The 26,470-nt window shown below is 39.2% G+C and overlaps 1 protein-coding gene across 9 annotated transcripts in view; it reads left to right on the top strand.

Moving 5' to 3' along the window:
• dab1a (DAB adaptor protein 1a) overlaps positions 1-26,470 on the top strand; it is a 213,589-nt gene that overhangs the window by 13,618 nt on the left and 173,501 nt on the right. For 4 of the 9 annotated variants that reach the window (XM_047150823.2, XM_047150824.2, XM_017456565.3 and 1 more), the window contains exon 1: positions 23,648-23,958. The gene's annotated coding sequence lies outside the window, so the exon portion shown is untranslated. Of the gene's footprint in view, positions 1-9,988; positions 10,047-23,647; positions 23,959-26,470 lie in introns of those variants that run through there. The other 5 variants (XM_017456573.3, XM_017456571.3, XM_017456569.3 and 2 more) reach the window with 3 other exon arrangements.

Raw genomic sequence — 26,470 nt, 5'->3', positions numbered from 1 at the left:
ATACACCCCCACTCTTCTAACACACATAGGCAAATAGCCATGCCTGATGTCCTTAATGGCTCATGCATATGGGGATTTAATTGCCAGGTTGGATGTATGTATGTGGGTGTGTGGAGGAATGTAAGAAAGGAAAGTAAGGGGAAACAGAGTGGAGAGGACTAAGAAAATCAGGAGCAGTGGAATCACTGACTATAGCCTTGGCCAGTGTGTGTATGTGTGTATTTGTATGTGGCTGATTGCTGTGTGGTGGTGCTGAGCAAGGCTAAGATTACCCTTCAGCTGTCTGGATGTGTTGCAATATAAATCCTCCCCATGCTACAAGCTTATGTCTCTACACATGGTTTCATCATCCTACACACACAGACTCTTCAAGAATATATTTTATTATTAGGCACGTAGGCAGCTAATATACTTGCCTATGCTGTGTTGATTTGTCAGGTGACCCTTAGTTGGGCTTCTGTCCTCTGACTAAGCAGTAGGGGTGCGCTGAGCGATGTTGTCACTTTCTCATGCTCTCTCCCTGATCTCTGTCTCATCTTTTTCATGATTCCTGTCTAACATGCCACATTACACTCCTGCCATAAAGGATGGAAATTCTCTTGTCCAAAGCTTGATTTGCAATTCAAGTTATGACTGCATAACATAAAGTCTTTTATGTGCATTTCACTATAATAACCTGGCTGGCTATAAACAAAGTCAAGATTTTTTTTTTTTTTGTCCTTGGCACAATAATAAATGGTGTATTTTTTTCGTTCCTGTGGGTTGTTTATTCCAGTTTTATTGTAGGTTACAACGTTGCACATGGCCGTGTTCTTTACAGCTAGATTTATCACTATTGAACAGAGTATAATGAACATGGATATCCATAAAGCACTTTTTGTTGGTGCTCATCTGCTCAATTTAATTTTAGCCTCTACTCTTATAGAAGAAACAGTGCATTCTTGATATTAATCTAGCTAACTGAACTAGCTGACAGGGGATCGTTTTTATTTCAGCAAGGCAGCAGTAAGGTAGCACTGTCTTGCATTTTCCAACACAGCACACCCTTTTAAAAGATTCTGTCAGTTCTTTTATCCAGAATTCAACCCTTTCATGTCCCAGTAGAGCTATTCTCCAAACGGCCCAATTTATTCAACCACTCCTACCCACTCCAGTTGGCTGATCCCAGAGTCCAAGGCAGCCCACACAGGCACTCCAAATGAGATTATTTTACAATGATAGGCCAATAACCCTTTTAAAGGCATATCCTATGGAGTGAGCGTACAAATGCTCTAAATTATTCATACCCTAAAACAAGTGTGGCATGCTCATTGAATCAGTAAAGCTAGAAATGGAGGTACTGACTGAAGCCTGGGCTTCCACAGATGATCTGTAATCAATAGATTTATCTTTCATGAGTTAATCAGTCATAACATTTAAATGAATTTACATTCTCTGAGTGTTTTCTTTCTTTGCCATGTCTGTAATGACATGTTCTATATAAAAAGGCTTTTCATAAGCAGCAAACCATAAATCTATTTAATTAACACCTAGGTAGTTGACTAATAATACACTTGATTTTGCTTTTTATGGCTGCATTCTCATATATGCAAAAAAAAAAAAAAAAAAAAGAAAAAGACGAGGAAAAAAAAATCAGGAGCTCCACAATCACACACTACAGACAATTTGGAAATGCCAAGCGGCCTACAACGTATGTCTTTGGACTGTGGGAGAAAACCAGAGTACACAGAGGAAACCCCCAAAGAACAGAGAGAATATGCAAGCTCTGTGCACACAGGGCGGAGGCTGGATTCGAGCCCGCAATCACGGAGGTGCACGGCAAACATGCTAACCACTAAGCCACTATACCTCCCAGGAGTTAACCTTTTAAATATCACCCCAGTTTCTGTCTGTCAAATAACCGTCTGTATCCTATAGGAGCAGAGGAGCTGGATAAAGACTTTTAAAACCTTCATTTCCCTTAGTCTTGCAAGGGACTGACGTTTATTTCCTTTTGCTTCCCTTCCTCTAAAAACTCCCCAAGTGCTTACAGAGTTTAGATACGTACAGTATACAATGGCCCAGATGACACAATGTCACCAGACACAAACACATTTCTGTTCAGTGTGACGTGTGCTACATGCCACTGTCTTGTTCCCAGAGATATTAAGAAGCACAATGACCTAGAGAGTCTTGGCATATTCATAGTTTTCACGTGCCGTCACATTCTTATAGGAACGGCCACCTGGAGGGCAAAACACATCTTTATTCCGCTGCCCGCCAGTTATTAATACCAGATTAGTTTAGCCAAAATGCCAGATACTTGCTGTTCAGTCAGATTCACTAACAATTTAAACTGTAGGAATGGTTTACCTGACATTGAAAAAAAGTTTTGATTGCATTTATGTCATTAGATATTGTGTTAACCTAACCAAAATATTATTGCCCTAGAACGCTGACTACCTGAAACCTGATACTAACATTAGCTAATTAGCTCATACCTTTGCTCTGACAATGAAGTATTTCTTGTTCCAAACGGCAGCATTATTGACCCATCCAGATCGAAAATACAGATAACTGTCTACGCAGAATCATGGCAGCAGTGTAAGGACTGGATTCTCCACAAGATATATGTAAACATCACCAAAGTGGAGCTCTGGCAGGGACTTAGCTGTTTTCAGTGATTGAAATACATGTGGTGGGTTCTGTATATGGATCGCAAGTGCCCAAAACTTGCAGTTTGTTCAAATACCTTTGTTTTTCTTCTTTTGAGAGGTGATGAAAATGGTCGTGGCTTGAAACAGATGGAAAATGGACAGTCCAGTGTTGGCTGCCATTTTGGAACAATGTTTTGTCCTCCACGTCTCCGCGCCAGTCACGTGACTGAAAACTATGAATTGAAGGCTCTTAAAATCCATGTTTGCTATGGGTGGTATTTGCAATGGGCCTGACTCAGGCCCTGACTTTACAAACTCAAGACAGTTGTGATCTTGTTAGGCAAATTCTTAACAATTTGCTCAACACAGTTCAGACAAAATCTGAATTGCACAAAAAAAACTACTGCATGAGTAAAGGTATAGCAAAAAAGGGTGATCCTTCATCTTTATTTAAACTCCACATGCCTTGGCACCCTTCAGGAAATGAGTAAAAAATGCCCGTGTAAAATGAGTAACACACATAACACATATGGGAATATTATAAAGACCAAACATCACGCTGACATTAACCAGCCTCCTGGGTGCAAAAACACAGTGGGAGACCATGTGATTTTTAAGAGCAAGCCAGACTTTGTTTTCTAAAATGCTATTGCGTGTCAGAATCAGTAAAAGTGTTAATAAACACCTCTGTTTTTACCTTTCCAAGCCAACAGAAGATGATTGTGATTACAGGCAATTAAGGCTCGATAGAGACTACAAAGTACTTCTGTAAAACGTTCTGGATAAGGACGTCTGCTAAATGCCATAAATGTAAATGTGAATGCAATTAGAAGGGATAATTGGTCCGAGGAGCTCTGTGTTTGCAGCACCCATTTCATCTCGGCTAAGTAGCTAACTAGCATATCAGTGAAGCGGGCTTGCTAACTAAGAATTTATTTAAATTTTTGACAGAAAATACTATAATTTAGAGAAAAATGTTTCTAATGAGGTTAGAAGAAAGTACGTAGTATTTATTGGTTTGAGTGATTTAAACCGTTGTGTGTAATTATGGCTCTCTATATATTCACAAATAAGACTCACCATCCATCTATACCGCTTATCCTACACAAGGTCGTGGGGGAGCCCAGAGCCTATCCCAGGGAACTTGGGGCACAAGTAGGGGGACACCCTGGATGGGGTGCCAACTCATCGTAGGACACAATCACACACACATTTACACACTAGGGACAATTTGGAAATGCCAATCAGCCTACAGTGCATGTCTTTGGACTGGGGGAGGAAACCAGAGCACCTGCACACAGGAACTCGCAGGAACCCCTCCCCCGAAGAGCAGGGAGAGCATGCAAGCTCCTTGCACACAGGGCGGAAGCGGGATTCGAGCCCCCAATCCCGGAGGTACGACGCAAACGTGCTGACTACTAAGCCATGGTGCCCCTTTAAGACCCACCGCATAAAGTACATAATCTGTAGGTTCATGTGAGTAACTACATGCACATTCTATAAATTTCTTATTCCCCTGCCTCTCTCTGGTAGTATTTTTCTCTCTCGTGCACGAGTGAGTAAATCTCAGCCCGGCTGTCAGTATACCTAACTTTTTCAGAGCAATCACATGTTTTCCACTTGACGAGATGTGATATGCAGTCAGGTGGACACCTTATGAACATTGGCTTAGTCCAGCACAGTTAGCTCAGCAGTTAACGTGGATGGGTGCAGTGGGGCATTGGGTGGTGGAGTATAACGTAAGAAGCAAGTGACTATTGGAGAGAAAAAAAGGGGGGGGAGCAAAAGATCTGCCGAATCTCGACTTCCTCTTGTGAAGGAAATCGCTGTTTGTGTGCCGATCTCCTGCCCGCTTTGTTTGTAAATAAGCAGTGTAGAAAATTAGCAAGGGCAGATGTGTGCTATTGCAGTCTCTTTCTCATCGCACAGTGAGGAAGGGTGTGGTTCTCACATAACCATTAAAGTAAAGGCCACAGAGAGTCAGGAAAATTAATGCCGGAGAAGAATAATGCTCAAAGCTCTGGTGAAAACCGGGAGGGAGAACGGCGTTATTAGATAAAAGCAAGAAAAGGAGGACACAGAGATCAAAAGCGTGAAGTGCATAAACAAATGCTATAATCAGCACCACGGGTAGGGGAGGAGAGAGAGATACAGCTCTACTTGTAGTGTGTGTGTGTGTGTGTGTGTGTGTGTGTGTGTGTGTGTGTGTGTGTGTGTGTGGGTAATGTTGAGTCTAGCAGTAGCATTGGAACATGAGCTATGGTGATATGGTGAGGTTGTCAGGGTGTTGGGCGGCATGTTGCCAGCAGCAGTAAAGCATGCCAGCAGAGCTCATGAATTGCAGCCATGCCTGTCTCTCTTTCTATTAATCCAGCGAGAAATGGAGCTCTGTTTCTTTTCAACTCTGGGACGCAGGGACATTATTGGATGCGCTGTTCAATATATTACTGCTTTAAACTTATTCCTAGCTCTGCCTGTCCATCATTACTAAAAATCCGTCCACTGTTCCATGCGTTTTCCTTCTATCATCCTGCTCTTCCCAGAATCCCATCAAGAACCGTATAAACTGAATCCATGCCAAGGCCTTCTGTCACAACAACTCTAGACTTGCTGGTCAGACTTCTTGCATTTCACCAGAGGTACATTTTATGAATAAATATCTCCGAGCACTTTCATGGAAGGAGGTAATGTGACCGAAGTTGCAGATGACCATTTCCAGACTTTTTCCCATAGCCTGTTAGCAAATAGGAAAAACATCTTTAGCAAAAATCTTGTTTAATCACCACTAATTGCTTCAATCAAAATTCTTTTACAGATGGGATTCTTTAAATAACATTTTTTTCAGGCCAGTGACTAAATCTGGCTCAGAGAAGCTCATTGTGTCACACTAAAAACTGGCACACGATGCATGCTCAGACTGTAACCTTCAGGATTCTGAAGCTTGTGGCCAGAAAAGTGTACGACGTGTGTTCAAGACATAAAAGCTTCATGGCCCATGCAAAGGGCAACTCAGACTCAGACTGCAAGTGTGTCATTGAGCACAGGTTTCCAATCATAGGGCTGTCCTAGTAGCAGCCCGTGGGTCAGTTCTCTCATTTGGTACTCGCCCAAAACATTGTGAATAGTGTTATTACATAGTGAATAACATTGTGACAGTGAATGAATCAGTAAAAATAAACTGTACTGGGAAAAACATCGTGTGTTACTATGTGATAGCATCCATAACCACTATCACTGTCTTCGTCAGCAAATCCATCCATCCATCCATTTTCTGTGCCGCTGATCCTACACAGGGTCGCGGGGGAGCCTGGAGCCTATCTCAGGGAACTCGGCTTCAAACGAGGCAAACCTGCTTAGGCCTGAGTAAAAACATAGCCCTTTTCCACCATAGCTTAAAAAATATTCAACACTTCAAGGAAAAGATTTTTTCATTTAATTATTTTGAATTATTGCTCTGTGAGTACGCCCATATGCCACTGACTTTCCCTTCCCCTTCCCTGACAACACACACCAGTCTTGATTGATAGGCTTAATGTACCTGTGACTAATTAATGCATAGTTAACGTCAGAGTGCACTACATATGGTATTACTGATACATTACTAGTACATAACATGCATAATAATTAGTTACATTATGAATTTGTTGTAGCAAGAGTCTATGTTAAGAGTGGATCAGTTCCTGGTCAGGCTCTGATTATGCAGTCTTGGGTATGGTTAGTGTGTGTGCTTTGTCGGTTCTGTCCAAAAGCCTTGTTTTTGTTTTTTGTTTTTTTAAAAAAAATCAAAGCACACATTAACAAAGTGCACACTCAAGCTTTACTCCTTCTCTTTTATCCGATGAATAAACTCGAATTAAACTGAATTTGAATTTGAGTAGATAGGCTCTTTCAGATAGACTCCGTTGCTTCTTCATTGCATTCATCATTTTAAGGACCAAATCTTTTCTAAATACTTAAGGTATTTATAACACCTCTTCCCCAACCCCACCCTTGATTTGTACAATTCGCTGCACCTATTAAACAGCACTTGCTTGTGGAGCGATTGAATTAAGGATAAAAAAGGAAATGAAACCCGGAAAATGTTGAACTCCTCAGCAGGCAGTAAACACGATAATTTATCATCGAGGCTAAATGGAGAACTGAATGGTGTCTTGTTTTATGAGTCCTGTCGTTGTGCGTTTTTTTTTTTTTTAAATTCAGCGAGTTGACTGCATCTGGAAAGATGACATTAAAATTCTGCCTCGATTCCACCCTGCCATGCGTCTCCGCTCTCCTGCCTGTCTTTTAAGCTAATTAAATGCAATTATTTCAATTAGATATTGAGGAAGGAGACAAATAATCATTACTCTGTAATCAGCTTGTGCTGTAACAATTTGGGAGCTGGCTCACACTATTGGTGATGATAAATATTTTATGAAGATGCTTTCTCTCTTGTTCTGACTTCTCTCTTTTTCTTTGCTTTCTCTTGCTTGTCTGTCAGGTTGGCCTGCAGGGTTTCCCAGCATTTTGTTCCATGCAAAATAATCCATTAATATAGTTGAATTCACACATTCAGCCCAGTCTCGTGCCTATAGACTAAGAGTCTGCATTGAGTTTTGTTTCTCCATTGGGTGGGTGAGGGGGGGTGGGGGTGGGGTCTGTCATTTTTGACGCAGGTCATAAGGAGTCATGGCGAGAAGATACAGAGGGCAAATTGAGATTGCTGATGTGGATGCCAGCTTGATCTGAGTGTGTGTGTACCCGAGAATGTTCCCTGTCAGCAGGGGTCTGATGTGTGTCTGCTCATGTGTGGAGCACTCATCATGGGCAATTAAGACTGAGCAGGGGGGCCCAAACCTTTATCCAAGTGTCCTTGAGGAAACGAGAGACAAAGAGAGAGACAAAATGTTGTAAAATATCAGAGTTAGAGCTTTCTTTTATGTTGAGACCGGAACAACGAGAGTTTGAGCAATACATCTCTTGAGAAATGGCACAGTGCTGAGCCATAACCTTTGACCTAGTGGCAGGAGCACAACATAACCCTCTTCAATGTCTATGTTGTTCTTCTCCTAGTGTTTAAATAGATTTCTCCCAGCAGGGCGATAACCGCCATTCATTATTCACAATTCAGACAGTCATTAAAAGTCAATCTAGAGTCAGTGCAGTCTTTGATATCATCTCATCATTTGCCCCAAATCGATTTTTCTCTTGCAGATCAGGGTTTTTTTGTAAAGGATAAAGATCTTGCCGTTTTTCTGTGGTTTGTAGTCGATTATTTATTATGTTCTGCCAGAGCAGGAATAAATCCTCTTTTAATATTTAATCTTCATACGTGCGTCATCATCACAGAGATCTGAACTGTGGCTGTTACTCTACTCTGCTCTTCACAACTGACCATGTGCTCAATATTTATACAAATAGTATAATGGTTAATAAATTATGCTAAGTAATGTTTCGCCCTCCTGCTGTGTCTGGTGCTGTGGAAATGTGCCAGACAACATTGCCTTTTTTTAATTAAGAGAATAAAGAGGTAACAGCGGTATATCTATGAAAAAAAAAGATGTCAAAAGGTGCGCATCTTCTAAACATTGTGTACAGAGACTCTCTGATATGTTTCATATCATTGTCTCCTTGCCTTTCGCTCTCACTCTCACTCTCTCCCTCTCTCTCTCTCTCTCTCTCTTTCTCAGTTCTTCATCTTCCTCTTATTATTATTATTATTATTATTATTATTATTATTATTATTATTGTTATTATTATTATTATTATAATTATTATTGTTATTATTATTATTATTATTATTATTATTATTATTATTATTGTTATTATTATGTGGTAGACTAGACATCTTTAGTTCTTATATCACTCGAACGTATGTAATAAATGTTCTGATTTGATTTGTGACCTGTTCTAATTGATACTTATCATTCTTTATCAATATTTCGGTGTGTATATGTACTATGCTTTGTGTATCCTTAAACTAAGAAGCTTTCACTGAACGATGGTGTCAGTGTGAGTTCTTCCAGGGCCTAGACGAGAGGAAATCAACCAGACCAGGGTTCAAATTTTGGTTCTGACTGGTATCAGACAAAGAACTTAACACTCTCCATAAGACTGTTTTATTTCTAGCACAAACTATACTCAGTAACATAAGGGCTTCCTGCTTCCAGTCAGGTTATATAGGTTTTTTATTTTTAGGACCTTAACGTGAAGCACTGGTATAAAATAGCAATAAACAACTAATTACACAGTGAACAGTTTTGCTTTCTGTCTACTGTGGATCAAGTGTTCTTTCTATTTTTCTTTTCACCCCTTCCTCTACCATTTTATTTTCCTTCCCCTTCTCTGCTGTCCCTTTCCTTTCCTCTTTTTTAAATTATTATTTTTTTTTAGTTTTTTCTATCTTCCAAATATTTTTTTTCTTCCTTCCTCCTTTATATTTTTTTGTATTATTTCTTCCCTTCATCAGTTAATTTTTTCCTTCCTTCTCATCTTCTTTTCTTCTATTTCCATGTTCCCTTCTTCTGTCCTTCCTGTCTGCCTTTTTCCCCTAAATTGTTCATTTTTTTCTTTCTTGTATTCCACCTTGTTCTTACTTCTCCTTTCATTTGTTCTTCCTTCCTTTCTTTTTGCCTTCTTTTTTGTTCCCCTCTGATATATTTTTCCTTTCTTTCTTTCTTTCTTTCTTTCTCCCTAAATTTGTATCTTTTTCTTTCATGCTTGAAGTCTCTTTCTTTCTGCCCATTTCTGTCTGTCTTCCCCACCTTCCTTCTACCCTGTTTACCTTCTTCCTTCCTTCCTTCCTTTCTTCCTTTCCATTTTCCTTCTTCCCTCCCAGTCTTCCCTTCTTTTTTTTTTTCTCCAAAATTGTTCAGTTTCTCTTATGTTCTTTATTTCTTCCCTTTTTTTCTTCCTCTCTACCTTCCGTTCTTTCTTTCTTTCTTTCTTTCACACCATGGTATAATGAAAAGCCTTTTTGTCGTCTGTCACTGTGTTCAGTCCTTCTTTACATGTGTTATACACCTCCTTCTCATCTGTGGAAAAATGTGAAGTGTTCAGACTGCAGAGTGGAGGTCAGAGCTCGGTTTGGAATGGTGCCAGTACTCAGATTAGGTCATGAAATAATCACTTCCGTGGCCACATGGAATCATGGCACAGGAAATAAGGTAACGTCCACATCTGCCGCTTTGCCTCTAAAGACTCTCTGATCCATTCCTCTTTATCATCCACCTAAGCGGACCACATCCCCCAGAACTCCTCTACCCCACTCCAGTGATTGCAGTGGGGGGCTTAAGCAAGGCTTTCTCAACAAATGTGATAATGTGTGTTCTTTCAGATTTTTTTTTCAACAAGCCTCTGTTTCTGTCTCTCAGGTATTTTCTCCACCACCAGCAGAGCCTTATTATGGAAAGCAGATGTGGAGGAGCTGTGGTGAGTCTTCTTTAATCCAGATAACTGGTGTGATCCCATACTGTGCCTTTACATCATCTAAAAGATACTATCATGAAATCTACAAAGGCTGGAAATAGAACCATGTGTGGTGAACACTGAATCTGAAGTTCAGTTTACACATATTTCAGTGGTTAGTATCTTCTGTAAAATGGCATGATTTTTCTCCATGTTCGATATTTCCTGGAATTGATGAATTTGAATGACCCGTTGTATTGATATAACTCTATGGTGCTATAATAAAATGTTTGCCAATGTGTCTATATAGTTCATCACTCTTTCTGAAATTCAATAGATTCGCATAGCACTCACTGTAATATCATGCTGTTCATTCATTCAAAAAGCTAATTTTTTTATTTATTTTATTTTTGGCTGACAGTGCAGCCTGCATGAAAATGTCCATATTAACCAGTAGGGCATTGCCAATGGAAACTCATTGATGAATTACACAGTATTTGTGCAAAGCTTTTAATAGTAAAGATAAGTAGTAAAGTAAAGCAGTTTCCTTTCTTCAATAAATACATTTCCTGCAAATCGACTATTTTTATGCTTCACTATTATTCTTAGCTTTTGGTTTTTACATTTTTGCTAAAAATATATGACTGATTAAACATTCAGTAAGCCATGTTTGAAGTAGATGTTTGACAGATTAGTGTCACAGTTAAAGTGTGTGTTTGTGTAGGTCAGACGTCATATCACATCTGTAGTACGAATCTTTAACCTGTGTCATCACATGCATGGTAAAAAAAAACAACAAAACAGCTGGTAAACTATAACCATAAAGCTGAATGTCAATGATTGAGAGTGACTCAGGAAAATATAGAGCAGATACAGTATGTTATTGTTTTGCATAATTCATAACATGGGGACACACATCAAAAGTGTTTCAGCACATGTAACATTTTTGCGATGTGAGCTTTTTGAAAGTAGAAAGTGCGTGTGATTTACTGATCTTACAGCCGAACTAAATCAAAGCAAACTGGAGAAAATATGAAAGAAGTACATGAGGAACAGAAGTAACCCCAAATCTCTGAAACACTTTACATCTTCTTTCCTCCCGGATATAAATGCAGATGTTTGGTAAACTAGGATAGCACTTAATAGCACAGTTATTTCATAACTGAGTAAATACTGTACTTGCATAACTATTCAACCTCCTTTGTATTCTAACAGTCTGGAATTGAAATAGACCGAATTGGAATTTTTCCCATTTAATTAACACAATTTGTCGAACATTGAGAAATATGAAAAATGTTTAATTGTGACACAAATCATAAAAAAAATCTGAACTTTTTTGATTGTTTAAGTATTCATCCCCCCGGGTCAACACTTGATAGAGCCACCTTTGACTGCAATTAGAGCTGCAAGACTTTTGGGAACATTTTTCTATCAGCTTTGCACATCTGGATATCGTTTTTGGAGGTTGGGGGTTGGGGGGGGTTGGGGGGGTTGCCCATTTTTCTTGTCATAGTCGCTCAAGATCTGTCAGATTGTATGGAACAAACGGCGAACAGCAAGGTTTAATTCTTGCCACGGATTCATAGTCAGACTGAGCTCTGGGTTTTAACTATCACTATCAATTCTCTTGCAGACTGGAGCAGGTTCTGTTCTAGTTGCCCTGTATTTGGCTCCATCCATCTTACCCTAACCCTGTTAGTTTCCTAGTCCCTGCTGTTGAAATGCATCATCATGACAATGCTATCACCACCATGCTTCACAATTCAGGGTGATAAGCAGTGGTATGTGTCTGTTAAATGTAGCATTTTGTGCCAAGGTCAAAATGTTGCTGAGTCTCTGGTTGTTGTCTTTTGGATAACTCTAAACTGGATTTTAAATTACTTTTTTTTTCTTTCAATAACGACGTTTTTCTCAACATTCTTCCATGAAGCTCGGCTTTGTGGTATGTCTAGGCTATGGTTGTCCTGTGAACAGCTTCTCCCATCTGAGCTGTGGATCTCTCCAGCTCCATCGAGTTACCTTTGGCTTCTTGGTAGCTTAGCCAGTCACTGACCTTTGGTTGACAGCCTCCTCTAGGAAGAGTGGCAGTTGTGCTGCATTCGTTCAAGTTTTGTTTCTCCACCACTAGGAAGTGGAGGCATTACATTTTCGGGGTGTAAATGCCTCTGTCCATTCCATCGGTCTGTCTGTGCATCTGTCCAAGATTTTGGTTGAATGTTTGTACGATTTATGTGGATTTATCAGTCAGTACGTTTACATGGAAAACAATAATCCGATATTAACCTGATTAAGACGATACTCTGATTAAGAAACTAGCATGCAAACAGCGATTATTGATGACCTTAATCTGACTAAAGGCATACTCGAAGTAAACAAAAATCGAATTAAGACATGTGGAGTATTCCTGCTTTAGTCGCATTATTGAAGTACATTACAGACATGTACACACCTTAATCACACTATTAACGTTGTGTGGGAGTTTTCACCACATATTGTGACAGGACACGTACACACACAGCAGTGCTCAACCGTATGACGGCAAACACGAGAGCACGGCTGTGTCCAAAACCGTATAGCAGGCGAGATACACGTATATAGTAGGAGAAATACATGTATTTCAGTTACTATATTGTAGGTAAGTATGTGGTTTAGGACACAGCCCAAGGCTTCAAGCAGTCGTCTATTTGCACGTACAGCATGACAAATAATTAACTGCACTTGAAGTGTTCGTAAAAATTAAAAATAAAAGCACAGAAAACTGTATACGGTATCATAACGAAGACGAACTGTATGCCGATACGTGAAATTCTGGAGGGAACATCGGACGGCGTGGCGTGGGGATGTTATGATCCATCCATCTTCTATACCGCTTATCCATTTCAGGGTCATGGGGAAACCTGGAGCCTATCCCAGGGAGCATCAGGCACGAGGCGGGGTACACCCTGAACAGGGTGCCAATCCATCGCAGGGCACAATCACATACACATTCACACACCCATTCATACACTACGGACACTTTAGACACGCCAATCAGCCTACTATGCATGTCTTTGGACTGGGTGAGGTAACCAGAGTATCCAGAGGAAACCCCCACAGCATGGGGAGAACATGCAAACTCCACACACCCAGGGCCACGGTGGGGGACGTAATGATGTGTGCCGTTAATCGACCTATGTTCTATAACATGTAAAACAGGAACATGAAAGGAATATTCTAAAAGCAACTCATGTAAACACCTTAACCAGAATATTGTCTTATTCAGAATAAGCTCAATAATTAGATTACTGCTGTCCATGTAAACGTAGCCAGTGTAACCAGCAGATGAACTGATTAGATTTTGGAATTGAGCCAAACAGGGGTAAGGCCATATCAAGGTCAATCATCTGACAGATGGCATACTACAGCTTTTTTAGTAATAGATTAAATGGCGCTCCATGGGATGTTCAAAGTTTGGGGTAATTCTTGCAACCAAACCCTGATTTGTTTTGATAGCACCTTGGTCTTCATGATGCTGCATGATTAGGGATGTAGTCTAACAAACAAACAGGGGCTTGAGATCATGTGACATTTTAATTGCACACAGGTGGACTCCATTAAAGTAATTATGTGATGTTTGACGGCAATTCGCAGCCACTTTATCCTGGTTAGAATTAATTTAATGGTATCAAAGCAATAGGGGTGAATGCTTGTGCAATTGCAAAGCTTCTATTTATTTATTTTTAAATTTGAAAATAACTTGGGATTTATCATTCCAATGACGTCTATTTCAGTTCCTGGTTGTAACACTACAAATTGTGGAAAAGGGGATAAATACTAATGCAAGGCACTGTACAGGTAGAGGAGAGGAGAAAGTCTTTATGAGGTCCTAACTGAATAATTTAGTCACTAGTGCGTTTTCTCAGGATGTGCTAGTGTAGTGTAGTGTCCTACTGTTTCCATGTTGTGTTAATGATGGGTCTCTGGAGGTTTTCTCCCTGCTAACTCATGGTAGAGTAAACATCTTTGACAAGCCAGAAAAGTGCTATAAGGACTAACCAATGAAGTTTATAGATGCTGCATCACGTCCCCATCCACTGCAAAATCTGTTAAACATATTCCAGTCAGGGGTTCAGTGTGTTTTTCAGTTCATGACAAAAAGCCTAGGAGGGATGTGTGTTCCAGATTGAAATTCTTGCAGAAAAATCATGCAAATTTGTGTTGCAGGTGTGACATGTCGTTTGTGCGGGGGTTGTGACTGTATAAGAAGCGTCTGCTGTGTAGTCAAGGTTTGAAGGCCTTCTCTGTGAAACCTCCCTGCAGTGTGGCAGTGTGTGCAAACAGGGCATGTTATATTCTTGTATTCCTGCCCTGTCTCTCAGAAAGCTCCATGAGCTCTAGGACTATACACACTTTGCTTTACTTGCAAAGAACATCCCGGTAGCTGTTTTCTCAGCAGGAGAGTTCATTGTGTATTTATGATGCACTGCATACTTATTCAAGTATTATGGTCTTCTGTACATAACAGTGATAAGCATAAACACATTAGACCCACAACAAAACCCATTCATTCGTAATGACAGGAGATTGATTCATAATGACATAATGACGTGAGAACTCTGTTTTGAGAAACAGACCGATTTTACCTTGGATTTAATAGAGGTAGGTAAATGCGTTCCTATCAGTCTCCCAGCTTTAGTGGCTCTAATATCGCTACAGTTATCATTCATTTGAGACAGCGCACACACCCCGTCTCTGTGCAGTTCAATATTGGTATACTAAATAAATATGTTTACCTTGAGAGTCCGATGGCTGTGTTGAAAGAATTTCCACCAATCTGCTAAAAATTAGGCATGTCCATTGTGTGTTCATCTTCATCCCTGGATTATTCTTCTTTCCTGCATATATTCCTTATTCCACAAGAGAAAAAATAATGGTATAGTTTATGCACCTCTTCCTTCCTCGGGTAAACGTGGTTAGGTGATGTCATGACCCACCATGCATTAACGTGAAGAAATTAATAAATGGACGATGAATTTATGTAAATGATTCTTACATTTCAGAGGTTAAAAAAAGAGCCAGTATATTTTAATATTTAGTAAGATTGTTATACAGCTCACCATTATAACCATTATATATATATATATATATATATATATATATATATATATATATATATATATATATATATGTGTGTGTGTGTGTGTGTGTGTTTTTCTCAGCATGCACAATTTCACTGTTGATTTTTGACCACCAACTGTATTGTACGGAGGCCTGTTATTTTATCCACCTCTGCTTATATGAATACAATTTTCATCATTCATATTACAGAACATTACTTGCAGGTCCTTAAGATCACCTGCAATATGAAACATCTTTCCTTATATGTATTTGTATAGAAATAAAACAACATGCTACATGCTCTGCATGATAAATAGAAGTGATTAGCTTTCATCTATTGGTGATTTGTTAAAAACCAATTTACTTCTACTTTTACATTGTTCTCCTGTCACACACTAGGTTTTAATATAGAACAGCAGTATCAGTGTGTAATAAACTATTAAAACAGAACAGAAGACCTGTTTTTGTACATTACTTTTAACACAAGGTGGGGGGGGGGGGGGGTGACATTTACAGTGGGGGAAATAAGTATTAAATGCGTCAACATTTTTTTTTTCAGTAAATATATTTCCAATGAGGTTATTCACATGAGATTTTCACCAGACATCAGTATTAACTCAAGAAATCTGGAAATATAAAGAATTCATAACATTAAAGTCCATAAATAAAGTTATGTGTAATAAAATTTAATGTATTAAATACATTTCAGTTAGCATTTTCAATACTTTTTTCCTGTGTCATTCCACTTTATTACACATAACTTTATTTATGGACTTTAATGTTGCGAATTCTTTATATTTCCAGACTTCTTGAGTTAATACTGATGTCTGGTGAAAATTTTATGTGAATAACCTCATTAGAAATATATTTACTGAAAAAAAATGTTGATGCGTCCAATTCTTATTTCCCCCACTGTATATTGAAAACAGGTCTAATAAAAGTACTGAATGGAGAGAGAGAGAGAGAGAGAGAGAGAGAGAGAGAGAGAGAGAGAGAGGGAGAGAGAGAGAGAGAGAGAGAGAGCGGGAGAGAGAGAGAGAGAGAGAGAGAGAGAGAGAGAGAGAGAGAGAGAGAGAGAGAGAGAGATAACAGAAACAAACAAAAGTAACACCATCACGGTTATATCATGGTTATATATTAAAGAAAAGCAAAAACTTGTAAATGTGAGAAGTTCATTGGGCACAGGATGGGGAGTAGTGGGGGCATTGGGGGAATTGGTGGGAAATTGAAAAATGCAACAGCACAATGTCCTGATATGTTCCTATGGACAAATATTAAGCTTTTTAAAGAAAAATATTAGATATGTCTTATAACAATGTCTTCCACAGTGACTAAAAGGTGCTCCAGTAACCATTATACTGAGGCCAGGAAACCATTCTTACAGGTCCATTTTCATCAATTAATTCTGACACAAAGGTCACTGTGAAAGTGCTGGCTTTAAAACTGAGATGATATTTACTCTTTCGCTGTTAGAAAGAGTGTTAAAGGCACGTCATACGGGAAATGAAAAGACTGCACTGGACTATTGTGTGCTGAAAGGCATTTAAATGAGTACAGTGAGATCATATTAGTATGATATATTCACAGTATATACCATATAACCACTGCTTTCAGTATATCATGATATCTGCTTACAACATTTTTTCGTTTAAGATTAACATAGATATCTTTTTAAATAGGTCTGTTAAGGGAATTTCTCTGAGCATTCATTTAATATTACTTTAATATTAATTAATGGTGGGATATACACACATATTCATACTCATTTACACTTGGAGGCAATTTACCATAGCCAGTGCACCTAGTGCCATGTTTTGAGGAGATGTGGGAAGACCGGAGAATCTAGGGAAAACCCACACCGACATGGGGAGAACATGCAAAACTCAGACACGGACACTAACCCAAGCTCAGGATGGAACGGAGCACCCTGGTGCTGTAAAGATTACTAAGCGTTGTTTGCTTTATTTTGTGTTAATTTCTGCAATCACAAAATCCTGGATGGACTGATTTTATTTATTGTTATTATTTGGGAATGAAAAAAATTACTTGTTATTCCAAATAACATTTTTTCCAGGGCTTCCGGGGCAAAGTGGTAGGGTTAAAAAAAAATTTTGTTATACTAACTGATCACCTTTATAATATGCTGAAACATTTCTATTCTGAAGGGACATGTTGGCTCACTGAATGATTTAAGCATGAAAATGATGATGACGGATGTGTTAGTGCTCTCCATCACCATCATCAAAACACCAACTGAGGGAATATCTTTTGGAAAAATGGTGTTCGTTCCTCCAGTTCGGTTCCAGAGACTGATAAAGTGAAAAACTATTAGCAGGGGATTGCTTTTTAAGAATTAAATGCTGTGTCTGGAGTGAAAGTGGTCCACAATCAATCCATGCTGCTGCACTGCATTTCAATGTGACAATCTGTTTAAGACAGAAAGTGATCATAGCAGTGACAAAAAGTAAAAGACAAGAAAAGAAGGGTCTGAAAGCATCAATTTCCAGGAGGCATTGCCGACCATTAAAAGAAACATGCTTCGTAGTTTTGCTATATATAGCATTATAGATTGTCCTATTCAGTATAGCTTTATAAAGCTGAAAGGAAGTCTAAGAAATCTGATAACATAACTCCTAGGTCCTGCTGTGATCTATAAGTATTTTAGTCATGTCATGTTTTAGTAAGAAATCTGAAAAAAAAAGCTTAATGATTAATGGTTCAATGAATAAAGACCATCTATAAATGGTGTTTGTTTATATGGATGGTAATGTGTTCTGGAAAATAATGCTGCAGTTGGAATACCTTGGAAATAGGAAGATGGAACTTGGAATTACAAGCTTCATGTGTTCTAGCTACAAAGTAGGAAAAAGCCATGGATACCTTATAGTTTGGCTTTTGTTAGCAACAACCTAGTCAGCTAACTGTGATGAGTGATGTATATTTACCTCCTCAAATTGGGTGGCTATACGTCCTCTTTTTCCTGGACATGTCCTCTTTTCGGTCCTTAAAAAAACGTCCGGCCGGGATTTCTGAATTCGAGAAAATGTAAAGAATTCGGCTTTAGTTTCATTATGATGTGCTTATTGTCTAATACTGCATCATGTTTGCTCATATTTGCATTGCTTTAACCCTTCTCTGTAATTCCCACACCAATTAGTCGATTATAAAAGGCTTGCAGCAACTATTGGCTAAATTCCTACCTCTCAGCCATTAGCCTACTCTTAGCGAGCGCATGAAGGTGAAGTGCTGTTGTGTTTGGCGTCAAACAGTTACTTGATAAAAGCAGCAAATGACAGCAGTCCTGAGGCGAAACAATGCCCATGGCCATATAAGGTCATTTTTAATTTCATGTTATCACATTGCGTCGTATTACATGGTCATTCAAATGTGTAAATGATGGTAGAAGGTAGAACGCTATTAAGACGACGCACCCCCCCCCAGAAAAAATAGAAGAAAAAAACCCTATCCTCAAACAGTGAACTGTATAGTCAATATTACAGATTTAACAAGTGAATATGTCTGTATGATGATTGAGATAAAGTAACTCATTTAAAGGTACTTTGTTCACTGCTGTGAGCAACCATGTTGATTTGACATTGCGTGCTGAACTCGGAAGGTCGTCGCAAGTTGATGAGTAGAAATACCAGGTTAAGGGGAGTTTTATTTGTTTTTTCCTAGTCAGAGGTTGATTTACGAGTTTTAGTCGACTACAGCATAATTCTTTCGGGCCCTTCCCCCCTTCTCTAGTTACAGCCATGCATATAAAGTTTAGGGTTGTGATTGGACAGTGATTGCATTTCATTGTGGAACGACTGCAACATGCTGATGAAAGTGAAATGTAATGCAGTGGGGAATTATATTTACTTCAGATGTGAATTTAGCATTATTTATTGTCTTTCAATGAAAAGATTAAGCACCATAAGAGCAGTGCAGGGAAGGTTTTGCTTTTCAGTGTGTAACATTTTCTGCATGCCACTAATGAAACCAATAGTTTATGTGTTTTGCATCATGTTTTTTCACTGTTGCAGAATGTTCCATACACATAGAGTGAGAAATCATATATGAGATGACTGTATATATGGCATAGTGTCACTGATTCCACTTGTGCCAAAAATCAGAAGCAAAATCTATGTACTGTGTCATAGGTGATACGGACAAGCCCTATGTTCATGGCATGGGCATTGTCCATAGTCCATCATCCATAGTCTCAATGGACAACAAATAATTGCCAAGTTTGTAAGTTCTAATAAAAAAAAAAAAGTACAAAAGTGCAAATTGGTAGACCTAAGTGCACCATTATCATGTCATTTGGGTCACTATACAAATCCCAACAGACTTTTCAGATTTCAGTATTTATTTAACATTTCAAATAATCTATAACTAATTTAGAACTCACAGTGACCAGATATTTGAAATCTGTGTAGCTGTGTAGGTCACGAATGCTCCCAGTTGAGATCTGGGTAGATATATGTGCTTTTTAGCAATAGAATATGTTATACTGTAGTGCATTATAAAAACTCTATTTGTCTTTTCCAGCAACAGGTTACTCTGTTTAATAGTGGCAATTCATCCACTGCACCCCAGGTGCTCCACTAGTATTGGTTAATAAATCAGCCTTGAATTTATTGGCACTTTAAAGAGTCTCCAGCACACTGACTATAATCATCCTAGATCGTCATCCTGAGTCATCCTGTCATAGGACTTGCTTGATGACGGAATCAGTTTGATGATAAACTAAGGGTTTGAGTGATAGTTGCTCAGTCAAAGTTTCTCAGTACCAAATAAGTTAGCACTGTTTTATACAGTATGGCAATGAGTAATCAGGATACTAAGAATGTTGGTGAGTTTTCATCACGTTTGTGAGTCGTCCTTGGCTTTACCTGATAATCTCAGTTTATATATATATAGCTCAAGTCTAACAGTTAGGAAAATCGAAGCAAGGCCTGCCTGCCTCTGAGCAAGGCCTGACCTTCTGCTAGTCAACCACGCCAGCACTAACCAGCATGAACCAGCATCAAATTCATTCTGGTTATTTTTTAGAGCTCCCTGTCAAATAAACATTGGATCTTGGTCTGTCCTCCAGTTTTAATTGGAATCTTTCCTAAATAAGTGAATTAGACAATAAAAATCTAATTACATAAAGTTATTAGTTGATAACATTAGTTGTGTGTGTGTGTCATGTCCAAAAAGAAGTTATATTTAGTCAGCAAACAATCAAACAAACAAATGCACAGTAATATAAATATAATCTTTTAATTATCCCAACTTTAAAATAATATTAAATAAAAGATGAGTCTAATTCGATTAAGGACTATACAAATTTTCATAATAATAATAATGATGATGATGATAATAATTATACTACTACTACTACTACTACTACTACTAATAATAATAATAATCCATAGTGCTCGATTGAATCCAGACTTTGGTTCTGTGGGCTAGACGTATACTGACTTTTTAAGCATAATTTCATGCAGAGTACACTGGACTGTTGGATGCTGATGTAATGCTGATATTCCAGACTTTATACTCACTAAATTGTGATAGGTAATGTAGCAATATTAAATAATTTAAGCTTTTTTTCATATTAAAGTTTAAGGGAAGGCATGCTTCCTGTGGAATCTTACAGCAGTTGCTTTAAGAGCTTGTCTAGAACACCTCCATATCGATGGTTCCCACTCAGCAATCTGTTAGAAGATCTCGAGGTTCTCTGTACTTATTGATCCATTATGCAACATGCTGTTTTGTGGTTGGAGAAAAATACTAAAGCAAGAAACACCTACCTTTTCTTTGTTTCATGACATACCGCCTTGTTCGCTAGGAGGCCTTGAGGCAATCTGCTGATTCTGTCATGATGCACATTTGCATAAATTGAGATATACACTAAGTTACTCATTCTACACATATGGGAAAATTTGCTTCTGTTTGGCATTCTTTTTCAATTTAACACAACGTTTGTCTATACAAATGATATTATCAGCAATAACATAGAATCTTAGAACTATTTACATGAATTTCAGAATTTGTTAGTATTTGGCACATCCCTTTTTTTTGCAATGACAGTGTGCACTCGAGCTGACATGGACTCCACAATTTTGTGTAAAACCTGATGATCCACGTTAGATTGGCGTGTCAACTGAACACATGCTTCAATGGAAGGGATAAAACTAATGGAAAATCTGACCTTTTGTGCGAAGGGTTAACAATGACTACGTTTACATGGACAGCAGCAATCTAATAATGGACCTTATTCTGAATAAGACAATATTGTGATTAAGGTGTTTACATGAGTCACTTTTAGAATATTCCTTTGATGTTCCTGTGTTACATGTTATAGAACATAGATCGATTAACGGCACACGTCATTACGTCCCCACACCACGCCATCTGACATTCCCTCCAGAATTTCACGTATTGACATACAGTTCTTCTTCGTTATGGTACTGCATACAGTTTTGGGTGTTTTTATTTATAATTTTTACGAAAGCTTCAAGTGCAGTTAATTATTTGTCATGCTATACATGCAAATAGACGACTGCTTGAAGCCGTGGGCTGCGTCCGAAACCGCATACTTAACTACTATAAAGCAGCCGATATACAGTACATGTATTTCTCCTACTATATAGTAGGTAGGTACGTAGTTTCGGACGCAGCCGTGCTCTCTTCTTTACGAATTTGTTTACAAAATGTGGTGAAAATTCCCACACAGCGTTAATAGTGTGAATAAGGTGTGTACATGTCTGTAATGCACTTCCATAATGCGACTAAAACAGGAATATTCCACGTGTCTTAATTCCATTTGTGTTTACTTCGAGTATGACTTTAATCAGATTAAGTTAATCAATAATCGCTGTTTACATGCTAGTTTCATAATCAGAGTATAATCTTAATCGGGTTAATATCGGATTATTGTTGTCCATGTAAACGTACTAATGGTCAATATCACAAAGGAGTCAACATGGTCAAAATCAAAAATTTGCTTACATTTAAAACGTGACCTAGAAATTGTGCAACATCTCGAATATTAAATAGTTAAGAAAAAAAATCCCACATTTTCAATGTGGTCTCAGACTTTTGGACCCCACTGAATCTTTTCTCATTTCAGTCCATATGGGATTTTGCAGAGTTTTTTGTGATTGTTGTGGCCAGAAATGCTTGATCTTGCTGTGGCTTTTTGTCCAAATGTGCGATGCAATTTGCTGAGTTTAATGTGCTTTTTTTTGCGGAAAACTACTTGAATTGGCGAAATTGCAATTGCTCAAAATTTTTGAAAGAATTGTCTTTCACAGTGATGATTGTTGGTACATTAAATGAGACCTTTTAGCTGTACTCATGTTCGATGCATGTGAATTTAAGATGGCCTGGGCTGGCTGCACATTGTGATGATGTCACATGACATGTCTTGGGCCATATCTGCCAAAGATCTGTGGTAATTTAGACAAATTGCAAGCTCCTCCAAATATTATGGAGTTTTCTTGATATTACTTTAATTTCGAAACCCTGGAGGGACGGTCATTTGCTTTGGTTTTGCCTTGGTGGTATGATCTCCTACCAGTATAGACCACCCTGTGGTCCTTGTCTGGCTCTGGTAATCATGATTGAAAATGGAGAGGGTGTGGTGCCTTCTCGAGCAGAAGGTGTAATTGAAATCAATATACCGAGTGATAAGGTGTCTCACTAGTTTAAAGCAAAGCTCTCTCTATACTGCCAAAAGACCCCCTCTCTGTTGGAATGGGATTTGAATTCTTTCATACAGTCTTGGTTAAGGGGGTTTTCACACTAGCAGTTTAATCCGAAACAGAGCACGGTTTGCATGAAAAATCGATCATGTGAAAGCTGTCATGCGGACTGGGAAGTGCACCGAGGTACCGAACCCGAGACTACCTGTAGGAGGTGGTCTGAGTTTCTCTGGAACTGTGCTGTGATTCCCGCAACTGTGAACGCAACTCGTACTCGGGTCCGCACTTGTTCAGGAAGTAATCTAACCTGTGCATGTGTTCTAGCCTATATATATATATATATATATATATATATATATATATATATATATATATATATATATATATATATATATATATATATATAGTTTCAGGCACATGCAAATAAATGCTGTACAGCAAAGATGCCTTTAAAAATAATCAAATGAAATGTTTCTACATTATAGAATAAAGTAAAGAGAAGACATGCAAACATTTTTCTGTAACATTTCATTTTGTGCTGGAAAACTAATGTTTGGGAATCTAACATGCTAAAATGTTTTAGTACTGACTCGATAATGTACAAGTCATAAAATAAAAAATCTTATACACATAAGGACACCTTCCTTGCGCTGTCATCACCAGTGTGCCCATGGCTTTTCTCTCTCTCCTGCAGTTGTTTCTCTGTTTTATCCTCCTTTGCGCATCTTGATGTCGGAACTCGTACTGCCCCTACACCCTCCCCACACACCCACTTGCCCAACCCCCCTCATCCCCACCACCACCAACGGAGAAATCAGGACAGCACGGTGCACAGGGGGTTAACGCGCAGTCGTGCTTGTGATAGGCTACTCGAGCGCTGGGTTCAGCCGCCTTAAAACAGAGGTAACTAGGCAACTTCAGTGTATCCTGTGCTACGAGAAAAAAAAACCGGTGGGAAAAGGGTTGAAAGCGATGAAAATCCCGTCCCAGTTTTCCGGCTGCAATGGGAAGGATGTAGTCCCGATTTAGCCGGCTGTGTCGGGCATGGGAAAGTGGATTACTGCGTTTTCTGAGAGCCGTGGACCGCGTACAGAGCTCGCGTTTGGATTCTAACCATGCCAAGTATGGAAACAGCCCCATCACGCACGAGTTTAAAGGTAAGATCAGGGCAGGTGCGGTTTTATCTTCTACTCCGGAGGGCTCGGAAGTGATTTTATTCCACATATTGTTTTGTTTTTGTTTTGTTTTGATTGTTTTTTTTAATCGCGGTTTACCAGTGATGGATGCTTATTTGTTGTCCAGTTTAATACCTGTTAACTGTCTGCAGAAATAGTTTTGGAAGACGCAATTCTTTAAGGACTTAAGGACTGTGCACTTGCCACCGGTTGACGGTCAGAGCGCGCGCTCGTGTGAAGGCAGGATCGGAGATGCGCGGTTTTGCTGCATTGACATACATCCCAGCTGTGTGCTGCTCTGAAACGGAACGAAGAAAAAAATCCGCACACACACACACCCCGACAGATATTGATTAAGCTACGGTTGTTGGTTTTATCCACTGCCGGTCTGCTTTAGATTAAACACCGTAGTCATCATGTACTGGCCACGAAGTGATGCGTGTGCGCGTGCGCTACGTGGACATCCGCGCGGATTCGACTCTCTCGGACTGGCGCGTGAAGATTTCTTGCCCCGAACACCGAGTCACATTTATGAAGATCCCACCACCACCTCCTCTGATCCAGGAGTTCGGGGAACGGGGAGAGCTTAGAGTGTAGTAGCCCAAATCCATTCTGATCGTTTTATTATTAAAAAAAGAAAAAAGTGAGATAGGAAACAAGACGCACTATAGGGGTAGAGTGTGTGTGTGTGTGTGTGTGTGTGTGTGTGCGCGCGTGCGTGCAAGTGTGCGCAAGAGTCTGCAGTGATCGTACGCTGTCCTCACGTGCTGTCAGCGTGACCGTAAATACTAGTTACGGGGACGCGCGCGCGGCTCGTCTACGAGTGATGCAAACCTGAGCTTTTGTTTTCATGAATTAATAATTTAAAAAAGAAAGGAAGAAAGAAAAGAAACAGAGGCACCAGTTGATTGTTATTGTTTCAGTTTCATCCAGAGCAATATCAGTGTTAATGGATAAGTAGCTAATGGATTAGTAGTGTAACAGGTAGACAACCCTAGTGCAGAGCGTAATACACACGTGCATGCAGGTTAAAGATCTCAATTTTCTTCATGTCAATTATAAACTAATAACCCGGAAGTAAGTATTTACCAAACACTCATGTGACTGGCCACAACTGCACATGCACTAATTTCCCCACAACATTTAAAAGAGTTATATTAAATGAATCCTTTCCATAAGCTTCCATTGTGTGTGCGCGCGCGAGTGTGTGTGTGTGTGTGTGTGTCCGCGCGCAGTAGGATGATTTGATCTGACAGAAAACATGTCCGCTTCCTCGGAGAGCTTATGCCTGTTGGGCAGCAGGGTGCGCGCGATGAAATCTTTAGGAACAACCGCTGCAGAAATGGTTTATGAGCTCGCGCAGACGTGAAGGGCAAAGCGCGTCAGGATTTCCGGTGACGAGGTAAGCAACCGTGCGTCATCACCGTTGCGCGGTGCGATCACTTCTCACTCATTCATCATTCGTAACGTTCCCTGTATTAGGTTAACAGTCAGCTGTAGCAAGTGCGTTAGGAGAACCAGCAAAATGTGCAGGAATCTGCCTTTCCAGGACCACAGTTTGGATAAAGAGTGATCACAACTGAACTGATAATATATACATGGTGTTCAGTTTATTAAGTACTCCTAACTTGTAGCTATATGCAATGGGCCTCATTTATCAGTCCATCCAGGATTTCGTGTTTGCAGAAATTTATGCAAAATCCAGCAAACGGCGCAATATTCGGAGAAGTTTGCAATTTTTCAAAATTACCTCAGATTTTCTGTAAATTTGGTCCAAGACGTGTCATGTGACATCATCACAACGCACATTCCGACAAAGCCCTCTTCGATTCAAGTGCGTCGAACTTGAGTACAGCTAAAAGGTCTCATTTACCAACAAACATCACTGCAAAAGACAGCGTGAAACAATTTAGTGCAATTGTGATTCCGCCAATTCAGCTAGGTTTCCACAAAAAACTCAAGCGAAATCCTGTACGGTCCGATGGACTGATCTATTAAATAATAAATTAAATAATACTGGATAGAGGCCGTTGATTTGACGTAATAAAAAACAAAACTTAATCTTCTTAGTTTTTGTAGGCCTTAAAGAAAAGTATCATCAGTTTCAGTTTAGTGGGGTTTTTTTTGTTTATCTTACTACTTTTTTGCGGACAGTTTGTTAGCTGGATTCTATATTGTGATAAGCATTGTGTATCGTAGAAATGTCCTCAAGTGTCGTGATATGATATTTTTTCATGTCGCCAAGCCCTACAATGACTGACTCTGGCCCATATTTTGTTATGCAACGTGTATCAGCCCACTTCTGCCTTGTACCACCACACATACACAGATCCAAATAATATCTTATTAGAGGTGGTCCTACGGTGGTTCCTTTACAATGAAGGAAGGTTTTTTGCTTAACAACAAGGGCTACAGTCAATATCTTTTATCTGCATTGAAGGTGTTTCTAATAAAGTGGCTACTAACCCAAGTAACCACACATATGCACAACTCA

Source organism: Ictalurus punctatus, chromosome 25, assembly GCF_001660625.3.
Source record: "Ictalurus punctatus breed USDA103 chromosome 25, Coco_2.0, whole genome shotgun sequence".
NCBI classification, from domain to species: domain Eukaryota; kingdom Metazoa; phylum Chordata; class Actinopteri; order Siluriformes; family Ictaluridae; genus Ictalurus; species Ictalurus punctatus.
This window is presented reverse-complemented; position numbering and strand designations above follow the sequence as displayed.